This window comes from Chiloscyllium plagiosum, unplaced genomic scaffold, assembly GCF_037043375.1.
Source record: "Chiloscyllium plagiosum isolate Xiang-an unplaced genomic scaffold, Cpla_swu_hap1 HiC_scaffold_41, whole genome shotgun sequence".
Lineage (NCBI taxonomy): Eukaryota > Metazoa > Chordata > Chondrichthyes > Orectolobiformes > Hemiscylliidae > Chiloscyllium > Chiloscyllium plagiosum.
Window position 1 is genome coordinate 7,498,094 of NW_028270179.1, and position 17,475 is coordinate 7,515,568.

General features: G+C 41.3%; 1 non-coding gene across 1 annotated transcript; it reads left to right on the forward strand.

Moving 5' to 3' along the window:
- Positions 1 to 2,999: 2,999 nt before the first annotated feature.
- trnal-uaa (transfer RNA leucine (anticodon UAA)) lies at positions 3,000 to 3,081 on the forward strand. Its single transcript has one exon. It is a non-coding gene; the product is annotated as a tRNA-Leu (tRNA).
- The last annotated feature ends 14,394 nt before the right edge of the window (positions 3,082 to 17,475 follow it).

The following is a 17,475-nucleotide window of genomic DNA, read 5'->3' on the forward strand; positions in this document are numbered from 1 at the left end:
ATTGGAATGGCATCTCCAAAGTAAATATGTGTAAAATCTCCAAGCTCTTGTCAGTATTTACTCAACCATATATGGCCAGATCACAGACATGCAGAAGAAAACAATTGGTGTATGAATTCATTAATTAACATGACATGAATAAAAATATCAACAAATCAAGTCATATGAAACGTGTCACTTCCATTGATCTTATAAATTGAGAGAACTTCTCATTCCATACGAGATGCCTTCCGAGATGTGGAGCAAGGTTATTACTGTTGATTTCTGTATCCGTGGACAAGATTTCCTTCTGATGAATATTTCACTCAATTCTCCCCTTTGTAAGAAATCAGATCGGACGTGTGCATGGGTTGTTGTCACATTGACAATTGTATTCAGTGTGTTTCATGTTAGACAGTTCACAGTGTACTAATACCCCTACAAGATATTCAGGAAACGCAATTTCCTCGTTATGTCCTATCAGTCCCCTGATCTTGCAGAATGCACTGTTCATACAGTAACGTTCATGAGTTGTCAATTGTAAAGAAACATTCCAAGACTTTCAGATAGATATGTTAATCCATGTGTTGCTGCTGTAAGCAACGTTTCACCTCACTGGCAAAATCTAATGTATGATTCAGGGATGCACTGAAGGAAGAAAATGGTACAAGATCACGATCAACATGTATGTGGACAATCAGCACAATGTGAACGAGGATTATGGGTAAAAGTTTAAGATTTTCAAACAAGTATGTGTTTGTAAAAATATCATATGTCATTGTGTGCAGTCACGGTCATGTCATATTTTAATCAGCTACAGTCAATTCCTGAAAAGAAATAAGCAACATATTCAAACTGCTTGTCATCCACCACCTGTCACAGGGATAATCATTTGGATACTGAAGTTTCCATGCCAAAAGTTGAACAGAAATTTACAACAAATGTAACACTTTTCAATTAGTACAGAGCAAACAGCACAGAACAGGGTGAAGCTACAGAGGCAAGTTGTGATAAAACTGGAAGGGCTAGATCTGGTCTTGTTATGTACCCAGCAATCCATAATCTAAACGTGGAGATAACCTATTTCAGTGAACTATTGCACATGTTATCAGAAAAAGGTTTCCATTCATAAAGGAAAAAAAGTAGGACTTTGCGACATTGAACAGACTCCATAGCAATCCCAAGAAGAGCAGCTCAGGTCGAATGGCCATGCAAAATTGTCAATAGTTTTCAGGGATGCATAGGTTTAGGTTCATTAATCAGAGGTAAATATAGGATAAGATTGCAGGGGAATGGGACTCGGTGCGATAGTCTTCGGAGGGCTGGTGTGGACTTGTTGGGCCCAATTTCCTGCTTTCACACAAAAAGAATTCTATGACTCTATGGCTGTAAGTAGCAGAGGTCGTAAACTACAGTTGCGTTTGAGAGTGGTTGTTGTTTGATCTCAGCCTGAAGACACACAGAGAGAGGGGCTCTTCTCAATTCAACCAGAACTTTATATTAAAGTTTATTTGAAAAAAAACTTGATAACAATTGATTGAAATTAATATCATTCCCAATTGGCCAGTCTCAAATTTGTACAAAAGCTGGAAGAGTTCTTTGTGAGAAACGGCAATTTAATTTATTGGTAAATAATGCAATGCAGCTGGAGAGTATTAAGGCTGTCAGAAGCTTTGTAGGCCCCAAGCGCTGGTGGGGAGTTATACGGCAGGTATACTTTCAATTTGGTTGCGCCTGGGGCTGTTTATAGAGATTTCCATTATTGACTGCATTTTTTTTTGGTATGAATGTTCACATGAGGGGAATTTGTCTAACAATGGGTACCAATGTTGCAGCAACTACTGTTACGCGGATGGAAATAAAATGTTGTATTTCACTGGGGACCCCAGAGCATTATTGACGATACTAGCCCCCAAGTAAGAGGAAAACCGCACCCCAATACAACAGCTTTGGGATAGTTTCTGGCCTCTAACATACGCGGTCGTAGAATACCGAAGGAGTGAAGGAAAACGGGGCTAACGACTCCTCTTGACATTTCTGCCTACAACAGATGTTCCTTGGTTTTGGTTTTGACCTTCTCGCGTGTTACTGAAGATGCACTCATCCCGGCAAATGAATACCTTGGATTAAGAGGCCAGACATCAGGCAGTCAGCTGGTGAATTAAGTGCTATAGAATGCATGAACCGCTTAACAACATGTGAAAACCAAAAGTTAATATTATTAATTCAGTATAACGTTGGATCAATGAAAACGCCTGGAGTTTCTGGACAGCATGGAAGTGCAACTGAGTGTCGTGGAGAAAGGACTAGATTCTCTCTTTGAAAATTATAGATCTGATTTACACAGGAGATGTGTCCATTCATAAAATCACGTGAGATTCAGTCCATTTTTATCGGCCTTTTATAGCTCATCTCCTTATAGAACCTGTTTTATGAGAATAGTGAAGGGATATTTCAGCATATTTTTCAACTGATTTCGAAAAATAGACTGTGTCACAGCATAAATAAGAGTATTAGTGCAGCAGCTCAAGACCTTCAGCATGGAAACTATTTTATTTACAAGGCTAGGTATCCCAAATGATACATCACTGACTAAATGCAATCACTTTCACAGTGAATACATCATTAAAGTTGACAAGAAAAATATAAAATTAGCCGAGAGCACAAATAGTTAAATGATAGATTTTCTTCGACACACCATTTCTGGATCTCTGTTTCTCTCCCCACTTCTGTGGACCTGGAGTCTCCTGCGGGCAAAACTGGCTGTTAAAATGTGTCTGAGGGTGAAAGTGTTCAGAGCAGAATCAAGACAAATGGAACGCATGGGGTCAGAATGTAATGCAGAAAATCGATTATTGTTCAGAACAATGTCTTGACAGTGGCAGCTTCCGTACCACAAAACCAGCGATCAGTCTGAAGAGTATTCGTGCTTTTATACATGAAGTACGAGCCAATGATCTTCAAGCAGCTCGGGGCAGTCAGCATTCACAAAACCAAATATGCTGCTGTGTTGCGACAGTGGTAGCATGGCCGAGCGGTCTAAGGCGCTGGATTTAACTTCCAGTCTCTTCAGAGACGTGGGTTCGAATCCCACTGCTACCAGTTTGATTCTTCTGCACGGTATGATACCCTGCAGACATCTGGTGTGCATATGATGGGTTGAATGACTTATTCAGCAATCGGATTCTATGAGGCTCCGGAGTCACTTTAGAATAAAAACAATACTTTAAATACTCAGTGTGCATCTACAAATATTTGCCATACCCTTATGTAGATATTCCTCAGCTCTGGAAATTCTAACATATTGGCTTCACAGTGCACTCACTCTGTAAAGACACAGAGAGCTCAGGAATGAGTTAAAGAGAGGTAAATTATATTTCCGCATACTTTGCTGAATTTTGTTGTGAAGTTTCTACGTTAATCACAACGTTCCCTGATGTCTATTTTTATGAAAATTGAGAGAAAGGGGTGCTGTTGAATAGACATTTTAGTGAAATAACGACACTGACTCTGAGCAACAGGCTCTTAAATGGGAAATAGCGCCGAAAATATTTCGGGATTCAAAAGGAAATATCATATGTAGTGAAGATAAATGTGCTTAACAAATGGTTTAACTCACCTCAGCGCCTCTGGGAGAATTGACAGGTATAGATCCCAGTTTCCATCACCTGACCCACATCAACAAACTAAGCGAACGCTAAATGATGGTCTATATCTCAGATAAACCAGCTTTCTATTGCACAGTTTAAATTTCACGAATCCTTGCAGTTGATTCTCAGATAACTTCAATGGGTGCATTTCCGAAGGGAACACCCCTCCAGATCAGATTCTCACAGACGAATTTAAAGTTCATCAAAAGCATGGCAGCTAACTGACAATCTGGATCAATGCATGTCTTGTCAACAGGAAGACGTTGACTTGTCAGATTCACATTGTCCAGTTTAAATGCATTAAGCCTGATATATAAATCTCAATCTGCATCCTTGGTTGCGTTCCCCACAGGCATGTACTGACAAATGAGGATCACAGCTCATAGTTTGAACGTAATCAAACTTGATACTTTAGTGTCATTTCGCATCAATAGTTTAATTTTCGACAGGCGCACCCAGACTAATCAGTGGCCATGAACTAACTAATCCCTGATCGGCTGTCATGCAGAATAAACGTGATTTTCCCAACTCAGTTCATATTCGTGCGAAATGGCCTGATGAGTGCAAGGCAAAACAACTTCGAGAAAATCCGAATTTCCTTTCAACGAGAAGCCTGGTTAGACTGCATAGCAGGTTACTACACGGCAATTCCTGGAGCAACCAGGAGTTAATGGAGACGTAAGGAAAATCAGTGGAGGAAAGTTATGATAGTGACGATTCAGATTCTAATACCTCAGCTCGTGTTGAGAAGAACATGATCTGTATTAAGGCTGCATTGTGCCCAAAATCTATTATTTCCCCTGACTTTCACCAAAATCGGCTTCTTAGAATCATAAGCTGGAGGAGCAGAATAAGGTCACTCATTCTGTCTAGACTGTTCCACCGTTCAGTGAGATTGTGTTTGAATCCAATCTCCCACAAAATCACTTTCTTGCCCAATTCCAAAAACCCTCGATTCGGTTCCTGATTAAAAGTCTGTCTATCCCACCTTTGAATACACTTGATGACTCAATCGCAGCAGCCCTCTGCAGTGAAGATTTCTACAGAATCACGAGCTTATGAGAAAAACTATTTCTCCTTATCTCTGCCTGAAATGCATACCACCTTCTAGTAAGGCTATGCCCTACGGTACCAGCCTGTCCCACACACTCTCCACACGTAGCCTGTCATTTCAGCTAAGAATCTTGGAAACTTCATTAAAGGTGACACCCATTCTTCTATATTTGCACGTGTACAAAACCAAACTACCCAACCAATTCTATGAGGAAATATTTCTCTTGTTGTTGCGTATCTTGTGGGACATTTCCCTATTGAATGATGAGACTGATATTGATGATGTTTCTTAAAGTTTGGGTGCAGGGATTAAACAAGTAGCAAATAACAAACGAAGATGCAGAGGTGAAAGATTCAACATGTTATCATGGAGAGAGCTGTCCTGATCTGAAGCTTCCTCGCTGAAATTGAATATGACACAATCTCTTCCAAAATTCTATCTTTGAGATGGAAAGGAAGAAATCATAGATTTTTTGGTGTCCAATAAAATGGGAATTGAAATGGAAGGATGCAAATTTCAATATATATGCCAAGTACTTGATGAGCTGAATGGCAGACGACAGACCCGTCGTATGAAGTGAGTCTGTGATCATTGGAAAAGCGTGTATGAGAGAGAATCAGAAAAAAATGGCACAATGAATACAGACGGTGAGACACTGAGAAGTGAGATGGAAGAAAAGGATATCGATTTGAAAATGGGAAATTAACAACAATTTGTGAAAAGAGCTGGACCCTGGTGGTGAGCGGATTTTATGATTATTGAGGGAGTAGAACGCAGTGATGAGAATTTTAAATTCGAGACCTCACCTGGATGTCACCTCATGATTGACGTGAACACAGGAGTCATATGATGACAGGACTTGATATGTGCTAATGAGTGACTGACAACCATGGAATTTGATGGAAGCGTATATCTTTGGACTTTACCTGGGAAACGTTTGGACAAGCAGAGTGTGGATTTAACAAAGTTAACAATGAGTTTTGACGTTGCAATGAGTTTAGGAGGATTGGAATTGGAGACAATGATGGAAATGGCTGGAGGCAAAGTTGGTTGAAATCGTAGTCTTGACATGTGCCAATAATGCGATTGTTTACAGTTGCAGTTCAGGACGATGTTCTGTGGGTATTGTGAGAAACAAAAGCTCACTCACTTTAATAATTTCAGTCCGAGACCAAATATCTGAATCCGAGTCGTTTATTTCTACACTTGCAAGTGGGTGCCTTGTCTAATTGCCAGGTAAGGCAATGACAAATGCACAGTAAACCCCAACAAACTCTCGCAATTTATACAGTTTTTTCCCATATGTTTTCCTTATTCCATTGTTTCTTCCCTGCTTCTCTTACGTCATTCATTTCTTTAAGACTGATCCCACAACTTCTGTTTATCCGGCCTTGTCAGTGACAAATGTCTGTCTCTGCTCCCATAAGGGTGTTTGACTTCATCCCATCCTTTGCTTACCATTATCTGCTCCCTCCATCTGCGCTGCCCCTCACAGCATCTTATCACTAAGCCCTTTTAATTGGGGTTTGGTCCTGTGTCTCTGTACAAGTAGGGAAATAGATGTTTTTCCTGTTTGCCCATACATCCACCATTGTTCTGTAATCATGTCTCATGCTAACATACCATTTTCTTCAACAGATTATATGTTTCCTCATTTTTGCTAAGTCAGCTCTCGTCCGAAACAATCCCAAACTAATGTGAATTCATTTACTCTGTATCAGAACTTATAATTGCAGAAATAACATTAATTCACCTATATCCCACAGTATTGAGCAGAGTGCATGCTGATGAGTGAAGAGAATGTACTGGGGTTTTCCAAAGATTTGAAAAAGGATTAGAGTGGGACACTGACACATAGCTTCAAATCGAACATCAAATAGTACGCACTTGCCAGTGCAGAAATAGCAGACAACATTGGAGAGACCCTCGCTAATTATCGATATTTCTGATGGATCTGAGTGTGAGATGAGAAGTGAAATTTGAACAGCTACCTGTGTCAAAAACGCGTAAAATGCACAGGGATTTGTTTCATTGACAAATGAGCTGGACGACAATGGAAATCGATTACAAATATGGGGAATGCGATGGATGATTGAACATCGAATCTTGCTATCCTCTGCATAGTCAGTTAGTTGCTTGTTGATTTTGCTAATCAAGGGAGGTCAGATGCTTACCGACCAACACAGATAATATTGATAAAAATAAAAAGGAGAAAAGACCGTCTGCCTGGTTTTGGCAGGATTTGAGTGATTTTTGAAATCGTTGGGACTGGCTGATATGTTTTACTCTGTCTCGTTTATTGTCCACTTCAACAACTGTTGAACCTTCTGACAAAAGTAAGAAGAAATTACTGGACGAAGTGTACTGAAAAAGTATGCAATCACCCGTGACGTACAAATTATAGATGCAGGTTTGATTTTACGAACAATTTATTGCACTAAGAAGTCATGGAATCCATCATCTGAACCTGATGAATCGAACTTGCAAATTACAATTATTTCATTTTCTTTGTAATTTTTCTCTCCACACTGGCTGTCGGAGCATGAGTGGATATCATGATCAAGGGATTTTGCGATTAATATGAATAATTAATAGTCATTAATTAGATTATCATGCTCTTTATCATTGCCTTACCAAAGGGAATGTATGAATAATAAATCGGAATTTTGAGATAACGTATAAACTTAGTGCCCAAGTCCAGTTATTCAAGACTCTTGTTTGGAACAGTTGAGAAATCTTGAGTGTCATTGAACATTTAAAATTCAATGTATTACGAATTGAGGGACTGAGTGATAGATTTGGTTTATTTTGCTATTTCTGTTTGAAGAAGGTGTAAGTCTGTACATTTGAAGAATAGTAATACGGAAATCTATGTAACTATATTTTACAGTTTTATATAAATATTTCGCAGGAACACTAACCTCGGCAGTAGAGTATAGTAAGGGACAAGTGCGTTCTTGCATAAAACTTGCATTCCAGATTCAAACCCTGATTGAGACACTTACCTGCGACCCAAACAATAGCCAGAATGGATAGTAAACATTTTCCAGAATCCGAACAAATCAATAGATCCACGATACAAAATTCATATATTTATTGTTCTCATAAGTATATCTAACCTCAGATGAAAACCATTTTCTCAATGTTAGAACGCTGGGAAGTTTTGATCCCAACTCCTTATCCATTCCCGTTATAATCTCTGAGATTGCAATCAAACCTCACCCTCTGTTGTGAGCTGCAGGTTCCGATAAATTTTGAATCTGACACAGCATTCTCCCTTAAACAATGAAAGGATACATTGGGTGGTAAATCTTTATTCAGAGAAACCGGGAATGAACCAGTGACACAATCAGATTTCTGAAGGCTTCAAATAGGTGTTTACTTAGATGGAATTTCCACTCGCTGATTTTTAAACAACAGTAAAAAAAAATCTGCCCTAATGTCTAAATGATTTACAGAAATGATCTTGAGGAAGGTATAGGTAAATTGATGAGTACGTTTGCAGATAAAAGTAAGGTTGGTGGAGCAGCCGTTGGTGAAGATAATGCTGCAGAACTTAGACACATCGGAGATTTGGCAAATGGAGTTCAAACCGAACAATTGCCAGATGATACATTTTGGAAGATCCAGTTCGAGAGTGAAATATACGTTAAATGGAAATGTCCTGCGGAAAATTGATGCATAGAGAGATCTGGGTGCTCAGGTCCAATGTATTCTGTAGGTGGCAACACAGTTTGATGGAGTGGAAAGGAAGGAATTGGACATATTTACTTTCATTGCACGCGGTATTCAGTATAAGAGTTGACAGGTCATGTACTGTTATATACGACTTTTGAGGGGCCACATATGCATTACTCTGTACAGTTCTGATCGCCTTATTACCAAGAGGTTATGGCTGGATGGAGAGGCGTTTCGCCAGGATATTGCCTGGTATAGATGCAGCCATCAATGAAGGGCTGTTGAGTACATTACGATTATTTTCATTAAAAAGACGAAGGTTGAGGGGGTATGTGTTTGAGGCCTACACAATCAGGAGAGGTACTGACAGGGTGGATTGCAAGAAGTCCTTTCCCAATTATTAAGAGAGACGAGTTCAAAGTAAGAGACGAAATATTTCAGGGCAATACGTGTGGAAATTTCTTTACTCAGAGGGTGGTGGGTGCCAGGAAACTGTTGCCAGAGACTGTGGTAGAAGCAGGAACGATAGCACTATTTAAGATGGATCTAGACAGATGCATGAATAGCAAGGGAGCTGAGGGATACAGATCTTTCGAAATTAGGCGGCAGATTTTGCCAAATGATCTGATTCAGCGCAGGCTTAGAGGGCCGAACGGCCTGATCCTGCATTGTAGTTTTCTTTGCTATGTGTTCTTATCCGTGAAGATGTGGCCCAAGGGGAAGAAGCTGCAATAAAGATTCATTAGCTAGAAGTCAAAAAGCGATTGCCCCATCGATATGTTTCATTAGATATTCGCAGTTCATTCATTTTGATGGGTCTTTTACTGTCAACTGATCTACAATGAACGTTTGTGACAATTCCACATACACCACCTTCAACAGTGATGCCTGAGCATTACACATCAAGGCTGGATCCTATGGCAAAGCACAGTGCACGATATTCAGAATTAGTGTCTCGACTCCTTTGGTGCCAGTATAACTGTTTTCAATCGAATCTCTTCACATCAGAATGATGTCCACAACTTTCTGAAGACATTCACTGTAATTATTTCTACTCGCTCTTGGAGTATCCCCCATCTTCAACCTTTGCGTGTGTGTGATGAGGACACTCTATGTTATCTGCACACGGACACTAGCAGAGACATAATATTATGTGAAATACATCGCGTCAGTTCTGTTCAGAATAAAGCAAATGAAAATAATGAGCTCATCTGATCAGTTCCTATTTTTCTCGACCCACCTCCTTCAGTACCCTGGGATGTAGACCATCAGGTCCTTGGGACTTATCAACCTTCACATCTAACATCTCTCCAACACCAATTTCTGGCAAATATAAATTCCCTTAAGTTCAGGTCCTTCAGCCACTGTTACCTCAGGGAGATTGCTTGCGTCTTCCCCAGTGAACACAGATCTGAAGTACCAATTCAGTTCTTCTGCCATTTCTTTGTTCCCCGTAATATATTCCTCTGTTTCTGTCTTCAAGGCCCCAATTTTAGTCTTAACCATTTTCTTTGCCTTTCACATACCTAAAAAAAACTTTTACTATCCTACTTTATATAATTGGCCGGTTTATCTTCGAACCTCATTTTTTTCTCTGCATATTTCCTTCTTAGTAATCCTCTCTTGTTCTTTAAAAGCTTCCAGTCCTCCGTTTTCCCACTAATCTTTGCTATGTTATATTTTTTCTCTTTTAACTTTATATGTTTCTTAACTTCCCTCGTCAGCCACGGCCACCCATGCCTCCTCCTAGGATCTTTCTTCCTTTTTGGAATGAACTGATCCTGCAACTTCTGCATTATACACAGAAATATCCGCCATTGTTCCTCCACTGTCATCCCTGCTAAGGTATTGCACCATTGAACTTTGGCCAGCTCCTCCCTCATAGCTCCATAGTTCCCTTTATTCAACAGAAATATTGTCACTTCCGATTGTACCCTCTCCCTCTCAAATTGCAGATTGAAGCTTATTGTATTATGGTCACTACTTCCCAATGGCTCCTTCACTTCGATGTCCCTGACCAATTCTGGTTCGTTGCACAAAACCAGATCCAGAATTGCCTTCTCCCTGGTCGACTCCAGCACCAGCTGTTCTGAGAATCCATCTCCGAGGCACTCCACAAAGTCTCTTTCTTGAGATCCAATACCATCTTGATTCTCCCAGTCTACCTGCATGTTGAAATCCCCCATAACAACTGTAGTAACGTCTTTGCAACAGGCCAATTTCAGCTCCTCATTTAACTTACATCCGACATCCAAACTACTGTTTGGGGGCCTGTTGATAACTCCCAAGAGGGTCTTTTTACCCTTAGTATTTCTCAGCTCTCTCCACACTGACTCTCCATCCCCTGATTCTAGGACCCCCGCTCAAGGGACTGAACATCATCCCTTACCACCATGGCAACCCCACCCACTCTGCCCGTCAGTCTGTCCTTACGATAGCACGTTCAGCCTTGAATATTCATTTCCCAGGCACTGTCCAATTGAAGCCACGTTTACATCAGACATTGAACACAGATACTGGACTGAGAAAAGATTGAAGGAATTAAGATGAAATTAATTTCTTTATTAGAACGGGGAGGGTATTCAGCCCCTCAAGCCAGTTCATTTCCTCAATAAGAACATGGCTAATCTGTGGGATAACTCTATCCCCTTGCTTTGGACCCACATCATTGATGCCCTTCCTAACTTAAAAAAAACCTATATGTCCAAGTTAAATTTAACAACTGATTGCCATTTGTTTCAGGGAATTTGAGCCGACATTAATATTTGTGTGCAGAAGTTTTTTTTTTCTATTATCTCTGCTGAATTCCTTCATTCTTAGAAAGGGCCTTAATTCTTAGATTTTGATGTGGGCGTCACTGGCTGAGACCAGTAGCTGTTGCTAGTCCCTCGTTGTCTTTGTGAAGGTGGTGGCGAACCAAATTCTTAAACAGAAGTAATTCTTGTGCTGCACGTAAACCCATAATGTCCTTACAGAGACAATTCCAGGATCTTGTCACTGCTCGTTCTTGACTTCAGTTTCACTCAGTAGAAATACTATAAGTTTACCGATCCTATCTCTCCCTGTTACTATCGAGAAGCCTTTCGTTATATACCCCTTAACATTCTAAATTCCGAGTTCATAGATTTATTTGCGAGCTGATGTGTTTTTCTGCCGACGTTTTGACAAGTCGTAAGTGTACCTGCAGTGAAGCTTTAGTGGGTTGTCATGCCTGCTGTTTCTGTGCGTCAGTTTTCTGGTACTTCCGGTTATGCATCTGAAAGGTTTGTCCACGTGATCCAGTTCAATACGTTGATGGATAGAGTTTCGGTTTGACTTGCAGGCTTTATGGAACTCTCTTGCGGTTCGCTACGTTGCTTGTGCTTGGATGGTTAGGTTGTCCCAATTGAATTTGTGTCCGTCTTTGTCTGTGTGGCTGGACATGAGACAGTGTTGGTCGTCTCTGGCGGCACGTCAATACCAGCCTTAACAGAGCACTAACACTTCACCCGAGGCGCACTAATGATCTTACCCAGCAAGAAAACACATCAGCTCAGCGAATGTATCTGCAATCTCACAAACAACCCGACAACCAATTCTTCAAAAATACTTACTTAATTCTACAGAATACAAGCATAATTTGTCTAAGCTTTCCTCATAATATATCCTCTGAACTCCTGGGATTATTCTTGTGAACGTGAACAACATTCACTTCAAGAGCAAAATATTCTTCCAAAGGTGTGGCGCCAAACCTGCTGACTACACTTTCAGGGAGCTAATGACTTGTACCATTGTCTGAAAACTTATAATGTATTGTCTGAAAACTTCTTCAATGTTATGAGGATTTCTGCCTCGACTATCCTTGCATGCTTCCTGGATTGTTGTGTTTTTCCAGCCTTCTGTCCGTGCATTTTGGATCACACCATCTTCAGATTTTTTTTTTTGGCCTCTCGACCATCCGGACAGGCAGTGACTTGTACATTCCCAACATGCTCTGGCTAAAAGAAAATCGATATAGTATGTAAATTCTCCCATTTCCTGTAAATCTATGCTGCCCGTCATTAAGCCCTGCATCAAGGGGATCCTTTCTTGTCTTTCCTGTCTATTCCTCTAATCGTATATACACGTCAGTCATGTGTCCTCCCAATTTCCTCTGTTCAAAGAAAAACAACTTCAGTCTGCTAAATCTCAATTCATGACTAAATCTCTTCAGCACAGGCAGCATGCATGTCGTAGTACCCCAACAGTATGCTACCTCCAGTGCTATCGCATTGCTCCTATATTATGCATTCCAGAAGAGCACTCAGTACTCTTCCTGTGACATGAACAATGTTTTTCAATGTTCCAGCGGAATAGTTCTCGAGGCATCACTACCGATTTAGATAACTGCTCAATCCCGTACGCACAGTCTGAGAATCAAATGGAGCCCTGATCAGTTTTATAGAAGCTCCGTCAAAAGTTGTTATTTCTACTTGGAGACCAGATTCGTGGAAGGCCGATCAATGCCTGAGGGGTGACTCTCATTCCTGATTTCACCCGTGGCTTGGAGCCTAATTTCCAATCTTGCTTATGAGAATACTTACCAGGTTCATTCAAGGGATGGGGGAATGTCCCATAAGGAGCGTTTGAGTAGATTGAACCTGTACTCACTGGAGTTTAGAAGAAGTAACTCTATTCAAATACACAAGATTGTTTCAGAACTTGTCAGGGAAACTGAAAGGATGTCATTTCCTTTGTGGGAGTGAATCCATGCTGGGAGGGCTTGATCTCATCAAAAGGAGATGCCCAAAGACATGCAAAGGAAATTCTTCTCTCAGAGGATAACGAATGGAAATTTTAATCGCACGGGGAGTGGATGATGGGTCCATTCAAGGCTGTGATCGAGAAAGATTTAATCAGGAAGCGAATCGATGTTATGGGCATGAAAATCGAACTGAGGATGATCAGATCGGCCGTGATCTTATTAAGTCGCGGAGCAGTCTTGATAGCCAGTGTGACTATGGTGAGAATGTCGTCTTTGAGAGTACAGATAATATTCCAGGTGTGGTCTCACTCACACCACTCGTAATGTTAATGTGTCATCGCTCCGGCTGAATTCCCGCCCTACTGAAATAACGGCCGCTATACCATGTGCCTTACTCATGGCTTGCTGCAAAACAGGCAGTGAGAAAACTGGTGATTCACAATGAGGATACTGATTGCAAAAAGCTTTGAGAAAGAGATTTGGACAGGTTGGCGACTGGTGCCGCTTCGGAGGTAAACAGTGAAGAAAACAAAAGCAGATCATATGAAATGTTTAACCATTGGAATACAAGTGTTTGATGTTTAACCAGAAGGTCACCACTCCTCAGGACATGGGAGAGCTTGAGGAAGTCGGATCTGAGCGGTATTTCTGATCTGTAGGAAGGCCGTGAACGTTCTGTCACCAGAATTGCAGAGGAGATAGGAATCCAAATTTTAGACAGAGAAATTTTCAGTTTCAGTCAGTAGTATGGGGGTGCTGGGGGAAGGAGAGAATTAACAAATGGTGGAAAATGTAGGAGTTTCGTGACATATTTTTGTTTATAAGGGTTGGAAAATTTACGCTATCGAGAGAGGCTGAATAGGCCTGGACTGAGGTGTGACCTTATAGAGGTTTATGCAATCATGCGGGACAGAGAATCATAGAGTCACAGAATGCCAACAGAATTCAAACAGACCCTTCAGCTTAATAAGTCTTAACCGACCCTCCAACGAATGTCACACGCAAACGCATCTCCTACCCGATTATCCTATATTTACCCGTGAATAAAGAACCCAACCTTCACACCTCTGAACACGATAGGCAATTTACCATGGCCAATTGATGTAACCTGCACATCTTTGGATTGTGGGAGGAAAGCATAGCAACGGGAGGAAACTCACGGAGACAGGGGATATGTAGGCAAGGACTTTCCACTGAGTTGTGGAGTCCAAAACTCGTGTGTGTAAGATTAGGATGAGAGGGGAAATATTTAAAGGGAACTAAGGGGCCTATTTGTCACAGAAAGGGTGGTGCGTGCATGGAATGAGCTGCCAGAGAAGTCGTAGAAACTGATACGATTGCAACATTTTAAACACCCATGTGTTAGCATATGAACAGCGGGTCAGGGGTTAAGTACTGACAAAGGGGAAGAGATTAATTTACAATATTTCAGCAGCGAGAGTCGAGAAAGCACGAGCCAGGCACAGCCGGGAAGCTTAGACTAAATATTAAATAATTACTTCATGAATCGTCGGCGTACAATCTTAAGAACAACGTAAGCAGACACGTCAACTGCTCGGCAAGTGAATTAGTATATTCAGGCAACAGCTAAATCTGGAACACGACATGTCTCCTGTCTGGCACCCGTCCTCCTCTCTATCCAATAAATGAAGATACTCTGGGGAGGGTTGGTGAGGTAAGGTTGCATTTTTATTAACCTCTTTTGACAAATTAGAGCATAGGAGATGTAGGCACGGGCAGTTGCATGCTTTTCCTGCAGAATGTGGGAAGGAAGGGTCACCGCTCGTGTCCCTGCTGACTTCCCTGCGAGAAGTGCCCCAAAATCTAGCTCCTCACAGACCACATTAGGGAACTGGATCTGCAGGGGCACCAATATCCCTGGCAGAAGATCCGCAAAAGCTCTTCAGAAGTGTTTAAATTCGTTTGCCAGAGAGATGTGAACCGCATCAAAGATCAGAGGATGGGGTAACAGATGAAATGGCAGATGCAGCGCACAGAGAGACTGTGTAGAAGGATAGGCAATTGCTAGGGCAAAGTTACAGTCAGTGTGATGATTTGAAGTGTGTCTATTTTAACACAAGAATTTTCAGAATGTGAGTGGTGAACTTAGAGCACTTATCGGTACTTGGAGCTATGATGCTGTGGCCATTATGTTGACTTAGATATCAGCAGCAGTAATGGTTTTTGAATATTCCAGGGTTGTTTCTTCAAAAGCAATAAAGATGGGGGTAAATGAGGTAGGGGAGCGGCATTCCTAATCAGGGGAACATCAGAGCTGCAGAAAGAATGGGGATGTCTGAAGAGCCTCCTCCTTCAGTGAGTTGTTTAACCACCATTCACCATCATTCACGACTGGATGTGCTGGACTGCAATTCTGCAGTTGTGGGATCGTTTGGCACTGTCTAGCAATAATTGCTTATGTTGCTTGGCATGCATGCAGGTCATTTGTTGACCTCACAAGGTTGACTCCTCATCTTCAGTTGTGCAGCTTTCTACTCCTGACATGCATTCCTGAAGTCTTCATTGAGCCAGGGCTAATTCCTCAGGATGAAAGGTAATGGCTGCCTGGGGAAAATGCCGGGCCATGAGGTAACAGGTTTTACTGGAGTATAATTGTTCAGCTGTTGTTGGCCGACAGTACTTTGCAGATTCTGAGTCTTGAATTGACAGATCTTTCTTAAGTCTGTCCCATTTCACACGGTGATAGTGGCAAACAGCACAATCGAGGTTATTTTCAAAGTGATGCTTGTTCTCATCAGATATGGAAGATGAAACGTGCCCTCATTAATCAACGATGGGGATTTTTCCATGGCATCAAAAGAGCCCTTAGTAACTCGCCCATTGTTTTTACATCCCTGAGATTAATCCAGTGGGTTATTACAAGCTGGAGGCTGATCTCTCCTCAGGGAGACCAGAGCAGTCAAAAGGTCTGGAGATGGACACAATTCACAGAAATACTTCCATCTCAGGGATATGAAGGGAAACATGTCTCTGCTCACCTTGGACAGGCGATTGGTCAGTTATGTATTTATCCCTCACACGCACCTCACCAGCCACAACACTCCACACAGTCTCTCAGAGGTGAACAAAGTCTGCGTTGTCTGACAGTTTAGTCAGGAAAGTGTCCAGCATCTCATTGTGCACTCATGTGTTCGCTGCAACACACAAGCTGCAAACTGTTGGCTGTCAAAATATCAGGTGGTACGTTTTAAAGGCGCTGCTTTTCTATGGATGCAGAAACACAATGTCGATTTTGCAAACAGGGTCCAACACTGTAGACGTTGGCTTGCCAGAGACAGCACACACTTTGCAAACTGCGGAATGTCCTAATAGCAGTTGCCAATCAGTTCAGACATTGAATTAATGCATTTGTTTTATTTTCTTTTTGTACACTATAACAGGTTGTGTACTTATAGCGACTGACAGGGCGATGAAACCGGGTGAGCGCCAGGCTTGAGGTGGTTATATTGCCCAGATAAACATCGCAATGTCCTTTCAGCTGTTCGGAATGTTTCTGCCGAAACTTTCAAAACCATAAGTTGATCTGTCACCTGCTGTCAATGTCAGTGGCTGGCAGGCAGAATGTTATTTACACAAAGACTAGTACACGGAATCTCCATTTCAGCATAGAGCCCATCCCAGAAATTCTGCATATTTTGTCCCCGAGCAATACGTCTGAAGACATCAGCTGCTGTGTCAACAACCCTTACCGTGAACACCGAGTTAAAAGGTTTTAAAGTGTGGAGCCATTCTTCCCACAGTCCTGATTTTCTTAACCAAGCTTTTCTTTTAATTTGACTCCAGAATTAAAAGTTGCAGCAAAATAAAAAACGAGAGAACGAACGAAATGAATGCAATAATGAACAGATTCTAAGAGCTGAAAGAGTGAGAATGAGTGACACAGAGAGCAAGATTTAAAAAAAACCTCGGTAGTGAGGAGGCACAGAAAAACAGATACTGGGAATGAGAGAGATAAAAAAGAAAGAGTCAGCCAGAGAGAGAGAGAGAGAGAGAGAGAGAGCGAGAGAGATGGAGAAACTGGAGGTTGGACAAAAAAAATTGTGGGGAAACAGAGAAAAACATACAGAGAGATGAAGCAAGAATAGAGAGCAAGAAACTGATTGAAAGTGATAGGACAGTAGACAGAGTGAGGGGGAAAGACTGACAATTTGAGATGGAGCAGACATATAAATTGAAGTGCAAGGAAGAGCAGACCGACAATTAAGTTTTCCTCGTTACAAGATGTCCAGCAAAGATGGTCAATGAAGGAAAGGAGGAGCGGAAACAGTCATAATAAAGAATGGCATTTTCGTGCAGGGAGGAAAGGAAGTTTCAGACTGTTCAAGGATGGAAGTAATCTGAGAAGATCGAAGGAACAAGAAAGAAACAAT